We start from the raw sequence: 17,784 nt of genomic DNA, 5'->3' as shown, positions 1-17,784 counted from the left end.
TAAAAGGACTTCTTCTCATGAACCGTTAGATTGCTCTATTTAGCATCATTATAAGGTCCTTTCCCATAATATGACTTCTTCTCATGAACTGCTTGATGGATCGTCATCAGACTTGATCTGTATTATCTTTATAAGGTTCTCTACCTAACTTGTTAAAGTGGAGGGTGGGGGAGCTTGGCCCCTATTAGGGGCCACTAGAGCTAGAAATAAAATACCTTTGAATGACTTCTTCTCTTGAACCACAAGATGGATCTTCACAAAACTTGATCTGTAGCATCACTGTAAGGTCCTCTTGTTTAAGTGGATATACATGGCCCCTTGTAGGAACCACTTGAGCTTAAATAGAAATACCTTTGAAGGACCTTTTCTCATGAACTGCTAGATGGATCTTCATCAGACTTGGTCTGTAGCATCATTGTATTACATGAAGTTCCACTTCCAAATTTGTTCAAATGGGGATGTATGGCCCCTTTCAGGGGTTGCTATAGAGAGAAGAAAACAGAAAGAGCTTTCAGCAATTTCTTCTCATAAACATCTTGATGGATCTTCATAAAACATGATCTGTAGCATCATTATAAAGTCTTCTCTCAATTTTATGCAAATCAGGGCACTTAGCCCTTCTTAGGGGCCACTAGAGATAAGAATAAAACCATTTTAAAGAGACCTTCTAAAATCCCATTAGCATTCTCCAATTATCTGTGTTTTTTGCAGCCAATTTTAAAAACTGAAGAACAATGTAGTGTTTGAACTGTCTATGTTATTCCTGGCTCTCTCCAACTTTGCACACTCTATAGTCTGTTTAAGCTCTGAAATTCAGGTGAGCATTCAAGTATAGGGCCATAATGGCTCTCTTGTACCTTAAATTACGAGTGTTTGAGAATATTCAAATTTTCATGTCATCTTAAAGCATGAATCTTTCTTTGCCAGGAAAGATGACCATATTTTTACAGTCCAAATTTGTTTCCCTACCAAAGCGGGAATCTCCCAGAGGAATGACACATGGAAAAAGCCATGTATGTTTACATATCACACATCATTACACAGGTACTTGTATTTCATATAAAGTGTGCATTGTGATGCAACAGAATAAAGCTTGTTATTTAAAATGATGATTTTATTGTCTCAAAGATTTATTACTTCAAAGTATGCGGCAATGGAACAATTAAAACAATCGGAATGAAAGACAAATTAAGATATAAAACATTGTTATCAAAACATACATACCGTACAATATATAATAAGATGTACTTTACAATATTAAACAATATAAAACAAGATATACCATACAGTATCAAGCCAGATGTACACTACAATGTCAGTCCCAAATAAAACAAGATGTACATTTAGAATACAGTAAACCTCGCTTATAAGGAACAGCTTGGGACCTCTAAAAATTGTTCCTTATAACCGAGGTTCCTTATATCCGTATAGCGAACTAATTCCTTTTAACCGAGGTTTGTATTACGAACACAATTTGTATAGCGAACACTATTTGACTGACGTTTGAAAAAGGCTCTGGGTCGACCGTGAATCTTTATGTGAGAAAGTTGTGAGTCTAGTACCGGTCCTTTCCTAGAGAGATGGTAAGGTAAACTGACTGCGTGTATATGACTGAAATAATGTTGAAACACGGCGTTTAAACCTAAACTAAGCCAAAATGTACGTCGGTAAGAATGACGTGATTTGTGTTTATTTTTGTCGGCTATTTCTATCTTCTTTTTTAGAGAGCACTACATTATGATTATATAATATGTTGCAGCCCCTACCTTGCTCGACAGCATGTTATGTGAATAGGCATCAATACTAATATAAAATAAATGTTCAAATAATTAATACAAAAATGTTAAATTAGACTACAAATTAAAATTTAAAAGTAGGGTGTTTATGACATACAGTGCATTACGACTAGACAACGGCGCCATACATACGGACTAAAGTGTAAATTATACCTATAGTTTTGCTAGTGTCCATTTTAGCACCTGCTATAATTTTTACAATTGAAAATTTGGTAAACTGGACTGTTTGCCATTGTTAATCACGCGTTATTAACACATTTATTTAGGATTGTATGACATGACCCTGTCCGCGACTGATTTTCGTTCATTATTGTTAACATGAAATATCTAATACATGTAGCTCTCAAACATAATCTCGAGTAAATGTATGATAAACTATAAGTAAATGATGATATTATTTATTTTCTTTTTATCATATCCGTGAAATAACAAATTAAAGATCATAGAAATGAAATAATATGTGTTTATTCATGTGCATAAAAGCACATGAAAGTACCGACGTTACTCTGACGTCATCTTGTTTATTTCCAGTTTTCAATAATTTTTATTCTTTATGTCTGTTCGCTATAACCGAGGGGTTTTCAATTGAATTCCGCACTTTGGGACTAGAAAAAGTGTTCCTTATAACCGAGTGTTCCTTATAACCGAGTTCCCTATAACAGAGGACTTTTACATTGAATAAAGAAGGAATTAGATCGGGGAATTGAAAACTGTTCCTTATAACCGAGTGTTCCTTATATCCGAGTTCCTTATAAGTGAGGTTTACTGTAATATCAAACCAGATGTACAGTACAATTTAAATACAGATGTACCATACAAATAAAATTAGATGTTACTTGAAATATCAAACCAGATGCACTACTATGTCAAACCAGATTTACCCTTCAATATAAAACCAGTTGTGTTTTGCAATACAAATGTATCTAACCAGATGTTATTCAACAATATCAAACAAGATTTACTTTACAATATCAAACCAGTATACACTACAATATCAAACCAGATGTACACTACAATATCAAACCAGATGTACACTACAATATCAAACAAGATGTACTTTACACTATATAACCAGTGTACACTACAATATCAAACCAGATGTACACTACAATATCAAACCAGATGTACTTTACAATATCAAACCAGTGTACACTACAATATCAAACAAGATTTACTTTACAATATCAAACCAGTGTACACTACAATATCAAACCAGATGTACACTACACTATCAAACAAGATGTACTTTACAATTTCAAACCAGTGTACACTACAATATCAAACCAGATGTACACTACAATATCAAACAAGATGTACTTTACAATATCAAACCAGTGTACACTACAATATCAAACCAGTGTACACTACAATATCAAACAAGTGTACACTACAATATCAAACAAGATGTACTTTACAATATCAAACCAGTGTACACTACAATATCAAACCAGTGTACACTACAATATCAAACAAGATGTACTTTACAATATCAAACCAGTGTACACTACAATATCAAACCAGTGTACACTACAATATCAAACCAGTGTACACTACAATATCAAACCAGATGTACACTACAATATCAAACAATATGTACTTTACAATATCAAACCAGTGTACACTACAATATCAAACCAGTGTACACTACAATATCAAACCAGATGTACGCTACAATATCAAACAAGATGTACTTTACAATTTCAAACCAGTGTACACTACAATATCAAACCAGATGTACACTACAATATCAAACAAGATGTACACTACAATATCAAACAATATGTACTTTACAATATCAAACCAGTGTACACTACAATATCAAACCAGTGTACACTACAATATCAAACCAGTGTACACTACAATATCAAACCAGATGTACGCTACAATATCAAACCAGATGTACTTTACAATTTCAAACCAGTGTACACTACAATATCAAACCAGATGTACACTACAATATCAAACAAGATGTACTTTACAATATCAAACCAGTGTACACTACAATATCAAACCAGTGTACACTACAATATCAAACCAGTGTACACTACAATATCAAACCAGTGTACACTACAATATCAAACAAGATGTATTTTACAATATCAAACCAGTGTACAATACAATATCAAACCAGTGTACACTACAATATCAAACAGTGTACACTACAATATCAAATCAGTGTACACTACAATATCAAACCAGATGTACACTACAATATCAAACCAGTGTACACTACAATATCAAACCAGTTTACACTACAATATCAAACCAGATGTACTTTACAATATCAAACCAGTGTACACTACAATATCAAACCAGATGTACACTACAATATCAAACCAGTGTACACTACAATATCAAACCAGTGTACACTACAATATCAAACCAGTGTACACTACAATATCAAACAAGATGTATTTTACAATATCAAACCAGTGTACAATACAATATCAAACCAGTGTACACTACAATATCAAACCAGTGTACACTACAATATCAAACCAGATGTACACTACAATATCAAACCAGTGTACACTACAATATCAAACCAGTTTACACTACAATATCAAACAAGATGTATTTTACAATATCAAACCAGTGTACACTACAATATCAAACCAGTTTACACTACAATATCAAACCAGTGTACACTACAATATCAAATCAGTGTACACTACAATATCAAACCAGATGTACACTACAATATCAAACCAGTGTACACTACAATATCAAACCAGTTTACACTACAATATCAAACCAGATGTACTTTACAATATCAAACCAGTGTACACTACAATATCAAACCAGATGTACACTACAATATCAAACCAGATGTACTTTACAGTATCAAACCAGTGTACACTACAATATCAAACAAGATGTACTTTACAATATCAAACCAGATGTACTTCACAGTATCAAACCAGTGTACACTACAATATCAAACAAGATGTACTTTACACTATATAACCAGTGAACACTAAAATATCAAACCAGATGTACACTACAATATCAAACAAGATGTACTTTACACTATATAACCAGTGTACACTAAAATATCAAACCAGATGTACACTACAATATCAAACAAGATGTACTTTACAATATCAAACCAGTGTACACTATAATATAAAACCAGATGTACACTACACTATCAAACAAGATGTACTTTACGATATAAAACCAGATGTACACTTCAATATCAAACCAGATGTACTTTACAATATGAAACCAGAAAACAATATCAGACTAGACATTCCCTACAATATCTAACCAGATGTACACTACAATATCAAACCAGATGCACATTACATTATCAATCCAGTGATACTTTACAATACCAAACCAGATGTGCTTTGCAGTACTACAATATCAAACCAGATGCACATTAAATTATCAATCCAGTGATACTTTACAATATCAAACCAGATGTGCTCTGCAAAACCAAATCAGAAAACCAGATGTACACCACAGTAGGTTAATTTTAAATTCATTTAAAATATTTAATTTACATACACCCACTTTAGTCCGACTTACGCTTTTGTTTTTTTCGGTATCCAGTTTTTACAACATCAAGTGTCATTGTTTTTTTGTTATTGATAATACAGATATTTTGATTGGGTATATGTTATCCTTTGTATTAGAGACCGCAAATTTCAGCATCACTTAGTTCTAAGCTTTTTGATGTGTCACATGAAAAACCAGAAAACCAGGTGTACCCTACAATATCAAACCATAATATGTACTTTACATTATCAAACCAGATTTACTAGTCTTCACAGTATCAAACCAGGAAACCAGATGTACACTACAATGTCAAACTAGATGTACTTTGTTAAATCAAACCAGATTTACTCTACAATATCAAACCAGAAAACCAGATGTACACAACAATATCAGACCGGACATACCCTACAATATCAAACAAGATGTCCTTAACAATATCAAACCAGAGAAACTCTACAATATGTCACCAAACAGTGCTATTTTAGGAGTTTGATTTAAAGTATAGCTAAATTCCATATATCTTATATAAAAGTTTTATAGCATTATTTACGGAGTAGTTAGCTTCTATTCCTAGAACTGTTCTTACTCTTTTAATTTCAAACTATATTACAAAAAGCTGGAGGCGTTTCTTTAAGGAAGGCCAGGAACTGATGTTTGAATATTGTATACATGTATATATATTTACTATTATTATAAAATTCTTTCACTGGTTGTAGGTGCAGATGGGAATTTCCGGCCTCTGTTTAGGCTGTAATGGGGCTCTGCCTGATTTACCTCATAAACAGTTACCCGAGAGCCTGATATTCTTATCTGCACTTACTACCAGCGATAGAATCTTTTTCTAGCATACCATATGCAAGAAATAACAATAATAATAAAATCAATCAAACAGCTTTCTTTTTAGAACTATTTCTTATAGCAGCATTTTTAAACAAAGCGCAAGAAACCAATGTCCGTAAACAGGGAAGACGTCATGACGTTTCAAAGGCAAATAGCAATGTTTAGTTCCGGTTTTGTTTTAGCAGTTGCAGCGTAACGTTATGAATTTTTGATAAAATAACGTTTTTTGAATCGAGAAATATACTATCAGGAACAAAGAGGAACTGTCAAAGTATTGGATTTTTATTCTGTTTTTTTGAAATAATATAAATTACTACATAAATCTTTTACATATAATTATGTAATTCGTAATACTTCATTTACAGCATGAGATTTTTAGCACTGGTAAAAATCCACGTCTGGTATGCAAGAATATACAATCTACTAACACACAAAATAAAAAGTGGTTGCTGCTAGCAATTATCATGGGCTTGCTTAGAATTTATTTATAAAAAACAAGGACAAAATTACAACAGGAAAAGCCACATGAAAATGATTAAGGTCAGAATTTTGAACTTAGGGCAATGCTTTAAGATTATGTATAGTCTGTTGAAAAATCTTTACTTCAAAGTGAATTTAGAAAGTTTTGTGAAACAGGCTCACTAATGTTGCCCATCCTAGAAGTTTTAATCCCTGAAGTAACTTTCTGCTACCTTTTTCTTGTTCGTAAAAAAAATCTGAAAAAAGGTCTAGCTTGCCATTAAAGCCTACTTTATTTGGCTTCAATTTGATTACATCTCTCTGGATTTTCATCATTAGAAAAAAAAAAAAAAATTGTTACAGAATTTTAATACAGCAATGTTATAACAGATGATGATAAAAATCACATTAGTATGTATCTGAATGTATAACCATTTATAATTACGTATTTACCTGTGTGTGGTCTAATGTTGGATCATTATTTTATCCTACGGCCATGTTAGGGTCAAATTTACATGAACGCCCCGAGCAAGACAATACATCTTTTGAGGTTGTATGTATTCTCCCATACATATAGTATGGCTGTTTAAATAAAAAGCAGGTAGTATAAAACAGCTAATTACAATCTAATTTCACAAAAAAATGAGGAAAATGGCATTTTCAACTAATTACGGTATATATAAACAGTCTTTAGTGAATCTTTGAACAGTGACAACAACTTAACAGTTTTTTTTTATCCACTGGCTGTACAGGTTGATATATTTAACAAAATAACAAAATTTAAAAAATGTGACGGTGTTCGAATCCTTCCCCTGATCACAGCAAATGAGTAAAGTCATTACTTATTTTGGTTGTCTGTCCAAAGTATAAAATCAATGCAAACAGATAATATTGGTAATGGTGACAGTCACTTCTTGAGAATGTGAAATACACAGCAACAATCACTACTAGTGAACAATGGTTGCAATTACCTCTGAGGATGGTGAATTGGTTAGCAATGGTGATATTTATTTGGGGAGAAGTGAGCTAATCAGAAACAGTTACTTCTGCAGAATGTGAACTAGTTAGCAATGATGAAAGTTACTTCTTAAGATAGTGAACTGAATAGCAATGGTGACAATTACTTCTGGAAGGGTGAACTAGTAAACAATGGTGACTGTTACTTTTTGAGATGGTGCTCTGCTTAGCAATGGTGTCAGTTACTTCATGAGATGGTAAACTGTTCAATGGTAAAGGTAAAGGTAAATTTTATTTACCGTCGCTTTGTGAAACAATTAACATAAGCTCTGTAGAGCTTTTTAACGACCCTATATTAAGAACAGTTAAAATCAATTATACCTTACCCCCAGCAATTTGCTGGTACCCATTTACAGCTGGGTCGACTGAGGCAATCATGATAAAGTGCCTTGCCCAAGGACACACCGCAATGGGAGATGATAAACTGGTTAGCAATAGTGACAGTTACTTCTGGAGATGATAAACTGGTTAGCAATGGTGACAGTTACTTCTGGAGATGGTGAACTGGTTAGCAATGGTGACAGTTACTTCTGGAGATGGTGAACTGGTTAGCAATGGTGACAGTTACTTCTGGTGATGGTGAACTGGTTAGCAATGGTGACAGTTACATCTGGTGATTGTGAACTGGTTAGCAATGGTGACAGTTACTTCTGGGGATGGTGAACTGGTTAGCAATGGTAACAGTTACTTCTGGTGATGGTGAACTGGTTAGCAATGGTGACAGTTACTTCTGATGATGGTGAACTGGTTAGCAATGGTGACAGTTACATCTGGTATGGTGAACTGGTTAGCAATGGTGACAGTTACTTCTGGGGATGGTGAACTGGTTAGCAATGGTGACAGTTACTTCTGGTGATGGTGAACTGGTTAGCAATGGTGATATTACTTCTGGAGACAGTGAACTGGTTAGCAATGGTGACATTTACTTTTGGAGATGGTAAACTGTTTAATGATGGTGACAATTACTTACGGAGATGGTGAACTGGTTAACAATGGTGACAAATACTTCTGGAGATGGTGAACTGCTTAGCAATGGAGACAGTTATTTCTGGAGATGGTGAACTGTTCAATAATGGTGATAGCTACTTCTTCAGATGGTGAACTGGTAAACAATGGTGACAGTTACTTCCCGAGATAGTGAACTGTTTAATAATGATGACAGCTACTTCTGGAGATGGTAAATTGGTAAGCAATGGTGGAAGTTACTTCTGGAGATGCTGAACTGGTTAGCAATGTTGACAGTTACTTCTTTAGAAGATGAACGGGTTAGCAAGTGTCCTAAATCCCAAACCAATTGGTTGGTTAAACAATAGTTGATACATATCTACAAACAGTACTGTGACAAAGTTATTAAAATTTGATATTATTTTAATGACATTTTCAATTACTTTTAAACATGTTTAATATTGCATATTTGATTCAGTTTGAAGATGATTGTATGGTCATGATGTAACACATATACCAGATGTTTTATGGTAAGGTCTGACTGGTGTTCTAAGCTTTAGTCTGAGGGAAATTAGCATGCTTTTATGCATATGTTGTAGTACAGCATGAACTGTTGGTTAAGATTGCTGATTTCAAATAACTTATCCCTCACCTCTGCTGGCTTTGGAACCTCTCTTGGGAAGTACATCCTACGAAACTCTGTCATCGGTTTGACCATTATGTTTCGGCTAGTGGCAAGAAAAAGTGAAAAGCAATTAAGATAAGCAGTATAGGCAGAAATAAGCAAGTTCAAAGTAAGAGAATATAAGAGATAGTCCCAAGACTGCATCGGTTCCAGGTTCCAGGTGACAGACCAACCTGGCTAGCATAGCGCCTAATGGGAATTCACCCAACCGGTACAGCTCTGACCATCCTAGGTTCTTAAAACAGTCTGGGCGGATAGCTGCAACTAGATGGTAATCTTGGTAAGCTCCTGCTTGAAGTGTACCAAGTCAGGAGCCTCGGCTACTGTTGCCGGTAAAGAATTCCAAGTATGTACAGTCCTTGGACTCTTTCATGTGAGGAAGCCATCCAACTGGTTTCTGGCTGATAGTTCTAACCAGGTGCTAATCTGTGTTTGAAATAATGCTCTTACCCTTACCATGCTGGACACGACTGATTCTTCCTTTGCGCAGTGTAGATCATGATCAGCCTGCACATCCATGCAGTCTGATCATGATCTGCACTGTTCACTATTCAGCCAGTATCTTTTTGGTAAGCAGCCCTTTTAACAATTAATGGTACTGTTCAGATTTGAAAATGGACGAGCTCATTATAGAAATTTAGCAGGGTAAGGGTTAGACGGTCTTCATCCACCATGAAAAGCTGGAATTTTTTGTGACAAGAAATCCAGGGAAAAGTCTATATCCTGCTGATATACTTTACGAGAAATTAACAGATAATGTGTGTCTTTGATCCAAACCTATTCCAGTTATGGGCACATTGAAAGGTATTTATTGATTATGATTGACAGGTAATAATATTTGGATTGACATGTAAGTGAAGCTTAAATTACAAGGGTGTGGCATGTGTTGCAGAGGCTGGATTGTCATTAAGATTTTAGTTTGAGAGTTTTGGAATCTTTAGGAAGTTTAGAAGTGTTTTTGAAAATAAGTTAAGGTTTGGGACATACATAATTTAACATCTCACAATAAAAAAAAATACAATTTACTAATGTAAATTCAGATGAAAAGTTGGACATAGAAAATTAAACAAGAAAGTAAAAGGAAAAATCTGTTTAGTTAGTATCTTATGAACTATTCCTCTTACTATAATGGATTCTTTCAATTTAAATGTTGATTCTTTCAATTTAATTGTTGATTTTTGGACCAGCCGGCCTTCTGACTAGCAGTCCTGGGGGCCTCTGTAGCCAAGTGGTTAAGGTTGCTGACTTCAAATCATTTGCCCCTCACCTGTGTGGGTTTGAGCCTCACTTGGGGTGTTGAATTCTTCATGTGAAGAAGCCATCAAGCTGGCTTATGGAAAGTCGTCGGTTCTTCCCAGCCCGTAATGAAATAATGCCCGGTGGGGCACCTGGGGTCTTCCTCCACCATTAAAAGCTGGAAAGTCACCATAATACCTATAATTGTGTCGTTGTCATGTTAAACACAACAAAAAACAAACAAAAGACAAGCAGTCCTTCCAAATGTTAGGCATTGAGCAACTGAGCTGATGTGCCGTCAGTGTTGGCTTTTTGACTTAACCCCTGAAGAAAGTGAACTTGACCATCCAAGATTAACTATGTTTAAACCATGGTTACCAATATCCATGATGTGACCATTTTTACATTTGTTTGGTTAATTTATCTCTGACATCTTACCTTGGTTAGACTTTAATTAACCATGGTCAAATATGGTTCCACTCAGTCGTAGGTATTGCACACAAACTATGCTTAATCATAGTTTGTGTGCAATACCTACCACTAAGTGGATATGTGGTCAATGTTGTTGTGGGTCTTAGACCCAGTGAGTGGTCACTGATGATACTAACCCAGCTGAAAATAGGTAAGGCTTAATTGTTAAGTCAAATCCATGTTCTTATAAAAAAAAAAAAAGACTAATTAGCATGTATGAATGTACTAAAATTATAAATGTCAACACACCCAATGAGGCCAATAATATCGAACAATAAAACAGACAGAATTACGACTGCATATTTTGTACATTGTATGAGTAAATAAGGAAAAAGAGGACAACTCCTACGCCACTTATATGGATAATGACCCGACATGTCTGTCATATATCATCTGAGGGAGATTCACCACTAGAATGTCCCTTCTGCTTCACCGACTTTTATATATTAATAATTTCCCCTGAAGGCTTGCATTTTCCTTTTGTTTTTATGAAGCAAACAATGATGACTGCATTACCTGAATAGCACACATTCAATCATGTGCTGTGTCAAAACTTATCAACCAACAATAGGCTCAGGTCCTTTTTAAATCTTCTTTTCTTTGTTATTTATTTATTTATTTATTTATTGCAACTACAGAGAACATTACACAACTTAATTCTAACTTAAGAGCACAGAAAGAAATTAACACCATTAGAACATTGACATTTAAATTTTGAGCTGCATCTTCTTTTTTTTACTTTGTAATTTCTGTTGCTTTTGTTCAACCTTTATTATGAGAGAATATCAGGTTAGAGCTACGTCTTCTCTTTTTACCTTGTTCTTTCTGTTGCTTCTGTGTGAACCTCTGTTATGAGAGAATATCAGTATAGAGCTACATCTTCTCTTTTTACCTTGTTCTTTCTGTTGCTTCTGTGTGAATCTCTGTTATGAGAGAATATCAGTATAGTGCTACGTCTTCTCTTTTTACCTTGTTCTTTCTATTGCTTCTGTGTGAACCTCTGTTATGAGAGAATATCAGTATAGAGCTACATCTTCTCTTTTTACCTTGTTCTTTCTGTTGCTTCTGTGTGAATCTCTGTTATGAGAGAATATCAGTATAGTGCTACGTCTTCTCTTTTTACCTTGTTCTTTCTTTGCTTCTGTGTGAATCTCTGTTATGAGAGAATATCAGTATAGTGCTACTCTTCTCTTTTTACCTTGTTCTTTCTGTTGCTTCTGTGTGAACCTCTGTTATGAGAGAATATCAGTATTAGGCTACTCTTCTCTTTTTACCTTGTTCTTTCTTTGCTTCTGTGTGAATCTCTGTTATGAGAGAATATCAGTTTAGAGCTACATCTTCTCTTTTTACCTTGTTCTTTCTGTTACAATGCTTCTGTGTGAACCTCTGTTATGAGAGAATATCAGTATAGTGCTACGTCTTCTCTTTTTACCTTGTTCTTTCTATTGCTTCTGTGTGAACCTCTGTTATGAAGAATATCAGTTTAGAGCTACGTCTTCTCTTTTTACCTTGTTCTTTCTGTTGCTTCTGTGTGAACCTCTGTTATGAAAGAATATCAGTTTAGAGCTACGTCTTCTCTTACTTTTTTCCTTGGTACTCTTTGGATGTTAGACTATTGCTTTCTGTGTGTGAACCTCTGTTAAGAGAGAATATCAGTTTAGAGCTACGTCTTCTCTTTTTACCTTGTTCTTTCTGTTGCTTCTGTGTGAACCTCTGTTATGAGAGAATATCAGTATAGAGCTACGTCTTCTCTTTTTACCTTGTTCTTTCTGTTGCTTCTGTGTGAACCTCTGTTATGAGAGAATATCAGTTTAGAGCTACGTCTTCTCTTTTTACCTTGTTCTTTCTGTTGCTTCTGTGTGAACCTCTGTTATGAGAGAATATCAGTATAGAGCTACATCTTCACTTTTTACCTTGTTCTTTCTGTTGATTCTGTGTGAACCTCTGTTATGAGAGAATATCAGTATAGAGCTACATCTTCTCTTTTTACCTTGCTCTTTCTGTTGATTCTGTGCAAACCTCTGTTATGAGAGAATATCAGTTAAGAGCTACATCTTCTCTTTTTACCTTGTTCTTTCTGTTGCTTCTGTGTGAACCTCTGTTATGAGAGAATATCAGTATAGAGCTTCATCTTCTCTTTTTACATTGTTCTTTCTGTTGCTTCTGTGTGAACCTCTGTTATGAGAGAATATCAGTTTAGAGCTACATCTTCTCTTTTTACCTTGTTCTTTCTGTTGCTTCTGTGTGAACCTCTGTTATGAGAGAATATCAGTTTAGAGCTACATCTTCTCTTTTTACATTGTTCTTTCTGTTGCTTCTGTGTGAACCTCTGTTATGAGAGAATATCAGTATAGAGCTACGTCTTCTCTTTTTACCTTGTTCTTTCTGTTGCTTCTGTGTGAACCTCTGTTATGAGAGAATATCAGTATAGAGCTACATCTTCTCTTTTTACCTTGTTCTTTCTGTTGCTTCTGTGTGAACCTCTGTTATGAGAGAATATCAGTATAGAGCTACCTCTTCTCTTTTTACCTTGTTCTTTCTGTTGATTCTGTGTGAACCTCTGTTATGAGAGAATATCAGTTTAGAGTTACATCTTCTCTTTTTACCTTGTTCTTTCTGTTACAATGCTTCTGTGTGAACCTCTGTTAAGAGAGAATATCAGTTTAGAGCTATGTCTTCTCTTTTTACCTTGTTCTTTCTGTTGCATCTGTGTGAACTACTGTTATGAGAGAATATCAGTATAGAGCTACATCTGCTCTTTTTACCTTGTTCTTTCTGTTACAATGCTTCACACCTCTGTTATAAGAGAATATCAGTATAGAGGTACGTCTTCTCTTTTTACCTTGTTCTTTCTGTTGCTTCTGTGTGAACATTTATTATAGAGAATATCAGTTTAGAGCTACATCTTCTCTTTTTACCTTGTTCTTTCTGTTACAATGCTTCACACCTCTGTTATGAGAGAATATCAGTATAGAGGTACGTCTTCTCTTTTTACCTTGTTCTTTCTGTTGCTTCTGTGTGAACCTCTGTTATGAGAGAATATCAGTATAGAGCTACATCTTCTCTTTTTACCTTGTTCTTTCTGTTACAATGCTTCTGTGTGAACCTCTGTTATGGAAGAGTATCAGTATAGAGCTACCTTTTCTCTTTTTACCTTGTTCTTTCTGTTGCTTCTGTGTGTACCTCTGTTATGGAAGAATATCTGTTTAGGGCTACGTCTTCTCTGTTTACCTTGCTCTTTCTGCTGCTTCTGTGTGAACCTCTGTTATGAGAGAATATCAGTTTAGAGCTACATCTTCTCTTTTTACCTTGCTCTTTCTGTTGATTCTGTGTGAACCTCTGTTATGAGAGAATATCAGGTTAGAGCTACATCTTCTCTTTTTACCTTGTTCTTTCTGTTGCTTCTGTGTGAACCTCTGTTATGAGAGAATATCAGTTTAGAGCTACATCTTCTCTTTTTACCTTGTTCTTTCTGTTGCTTCTGTGTGAACCTCTGTTATGAGAGAATATCAGTATAGAGCTACATCTTCTCTTTTTACTTTGTACTTTCTGTTGCTTCTGTGTGAACCTCTGTTATGAGAGAATATCAGTATAGAGCTACATCTTCTCTTTTTACCTTGTTCTTTCTGTTGATTCTGTGTGAACCTCTGTTATGAGAGAATATCAGTTCAGAGCTAATCTTCTCTTTTTACCTTGTTCTTTCTGTTGCTTCTGTGTGAACCTCTGTTATGAGAGAATATCAGTATAGAGCTACATCTTCTCTTTTTACCTTGTTCTTTCTGTTGCTTCTGTGTGAACCTCTGTTATGAGAGAATATCAGTTTAGAGCTACATCTTCTCTTTTTACCTTGTTCTTTCTGTTGCTTCTGTGTGAACCTCTGTTATGAGAGAATATCAGTATAGAGCTACATCTTCTCTTTTTACCTTGTTCTTTCTGTTGCTTCTGTGTGAACCTCTGTTATGAGAGAATATCAGTATAGAGCTACCTCTTCTCTTTTTACCTTGTTCTTTCTGTTGCTTCTGTGTGAACTTTTATGAGAGAATATCAGTTTAGAGCTACCTCTTCTCTTTTTACCTCGTTCTTTCTGTTGCTTCTGTGTGAACTTTTATGAGAGAATATCAGTTTAGAGCTACGTCTTCTCTTTTTACCTTGTTCTTTCTGTTGCTTCTGTGTGAACCTCTGTTATGAGAGAATATCAGTATAGAGCTACGTCTTCTCTTTTTACCTTGTTCTTTCTGTTGCTTCTGTGTGAACCTCTGTTATGAGAGAATATCAGTATAGAACTACGTCTTCTCTTTTTACCTTGTTCTTTCTGTTGCTTCTGTGTGAACCTCTGTTATGAGAGAATATCAGTATAGTGCTACGTCTTCTCTTTTTACCTTGTTCTTTCTGTTGCTTCTGTGTGAACCTCTGTTATGAGAGAATATTAGTATAGAGCTACCTCTTCTCTTTTTACCTTGTTCTTTCTGTTGCTTCTGTGTGAACCTCTGTTATGAGAGAATATCAGTATAGAACTACGTCTTCTCTTTTTACCTTGTTCTTTCTGTTGCTTCTGTGTGAACCTCTGTTATGAGAGAATATTAGTATAGAGCTACCTCTTCTCTTTTTACCTTGTTCTTTCTGTTGCTTCTGTGTGAACCTCTGTTATGAGAGAATATCAGTATAGAGCTATGTATCTTCTCTTTTTACCTTGTTCTTTCTGTTGCTTCTGTGTGAACCTCTGTTATGAGAGAATATCAGTATTGAACTACGTCTTCTCTTTTTACCTTGCTCTTTCTGTTGCTTCTGTGTGAACCTCTGTTATGAGAGAATATCAGTATAGAGCTATGTATCTTCTCTTTTTACCTTGTTCTTTCTGTTGCTTCTGTGTGAACCACTAGTATGAGAGAATATCAGTTTAGCTACGTCTTCTCTTTTTACCATTTTCTTGCACATGTAATAGGGGACACAAACTAATTATGTGCTGTCCATCTGTCTGTATGTCACAAAGTTTGTTCATGCAACTCCTCTAACACCGCTGGTGTGGGATGGATTAACATCAAACTTCACAACAGTGATCATTGCTAAGCAAGCCTAGTTGTGCATATCATCAGCATTTTCATTCTCAGCAGAGTTATGGCCCTTGATTAATCAAATTGTATATCATTAGGTGGATTTCCTTCAAACCTTACAGGACTGATCAGTGCCAAGCCACATTGTGCATGTTGTCGGCATTTTCTAGTTTGATGATTTTCACCAGAGTTATGGCCCTAATCAAATTGTATGTTATTAGGTTGATTTCCTCCAAACCTTACAGGACTGATCAGTGGGAAGCCACATTGTGCATGTTGCCGGCATTTTTCAGTTTGATGATTTTCACCAGAGTTATGGCCCTTGATTGATCAAATTGTATATTATTAGGTGAATTTCCTCCAAACCTTACAGGACTGATCAGTGCCAAGCAACATTGTGCATGTTGTTGGCATTTTCCAGTTTGATGATTTTCACCAGAGTTATGGCCCTTGATTAATCAAATTGTATATTATTAGGTTGATTTCCTCCAAACCTTACAGGACTGATCAGTGCCAAGCCACATTGTGCATGTTGTCGGCATTTTCCAGTTTAATGATTTTCACCAGAGTTATGGCCCTTGATCAATCAAATTGTATATTATTAGGTGGATTTCCTCCAAACCTTACAGGACTGATCAGTGACAAGCCACATTGTGCATGTTGTTGGCATTTTCCAGCTAATGATTCTCACCAGAGTTATGGCCATCGATTCATCAAATTTTTTGATGTTTTGGCCACTTTGGCAACTCTTATATTATAGGGCAGATTTCCACCAAACCTTACAGGAATGATCAATTCCAAGTCTTATTCTGCATAATGTTAGCATGTTTTGGTTCAGTGATTTTCAGTGGAGTTACAGCCCTTGATTTGATGTATTTTACCTTGTGTGGGCTTCTTCTCCAATACAACCAGGAGAAATGACACCAAAATGATCACTGCCAAGCCTAGTGGTAAATATCAAGGGCATGTTCCGGTTTGGTGTTTCTCATCAGAGTTATGGACCTTGATTTGTCAAATTTATGTTTTAGCCACTTCTTTAAAATAATAGGGCGGATTTCCACCAAACCTTACAGGAATGATCAGTGCCAAGTCTAATTATGCATCTCATCAGCATTTTCTGCTTCATTGAATTTCAGGGGAGTTATGGCCCTTTAATTATCAAATTCTAAAATATATTGGCAACTTCTCTTACATCATTGGGCAGATTTCCACCAAACCTTACAGGAGTAACATCAGTGCCAAGCCTAGTTATACATAGCATTGGCATGTTCTGGTTCACTGATTTTCAACAAAGTAACAGCCTTTGATTTGTGGCATTTACAATTTCTGCGTGGTATGTGGTAGGAGACTTACAATTTTTTGTGAAAACAATCTCTAGTTCTTCTTTCTCTTGGTTGCCACTTTTGAAAGGAAGTTTTGTCCTCCACTTTGAGAAAGGGTAGCTGCAAATTAGCTTTTAGCATCTCTGCATGATGCATAAGTGGAATGACATAAAGCCTAAAGTCATCTGAATGTTGACCGAGAAATAATATGGGACATATAAACAGTGACATCTTTCAGAAGTGAAATCTTCAGATCACTGCAAACTTACTGACTTAAAATTGTAATCAAAAGTGTAGGAGTGTACTGGTCTAAAGAACTGATGATATATGTGTAACACGGGACTCAATTGATGTTTACAATTCTGGAGGGAAAGTCTATTTCACTGACATTTTGCAATATCATGATGTTCATGGTGTTTATTTTATTGGTGCTAAATATACTTCTGAGAGAATGTCAA

The sequence above is a fragment of the Mercenaria mercenaria genome, chromosome 3 (genome assembly GCF_021730395.1).
Source record: "Mercenaria mercenaria strain notata chromosome 3, MADL_Memer_1, whole genome shotgun sequence".
NCBI lineage: Eukaryota > Metazoa > Mollusca > Bivalvia > Venerida > Veneridae > Mercenaria > Mercenaria mercenaria.
Note: the sequence above shows the minus strand (reverse complement) of the source record.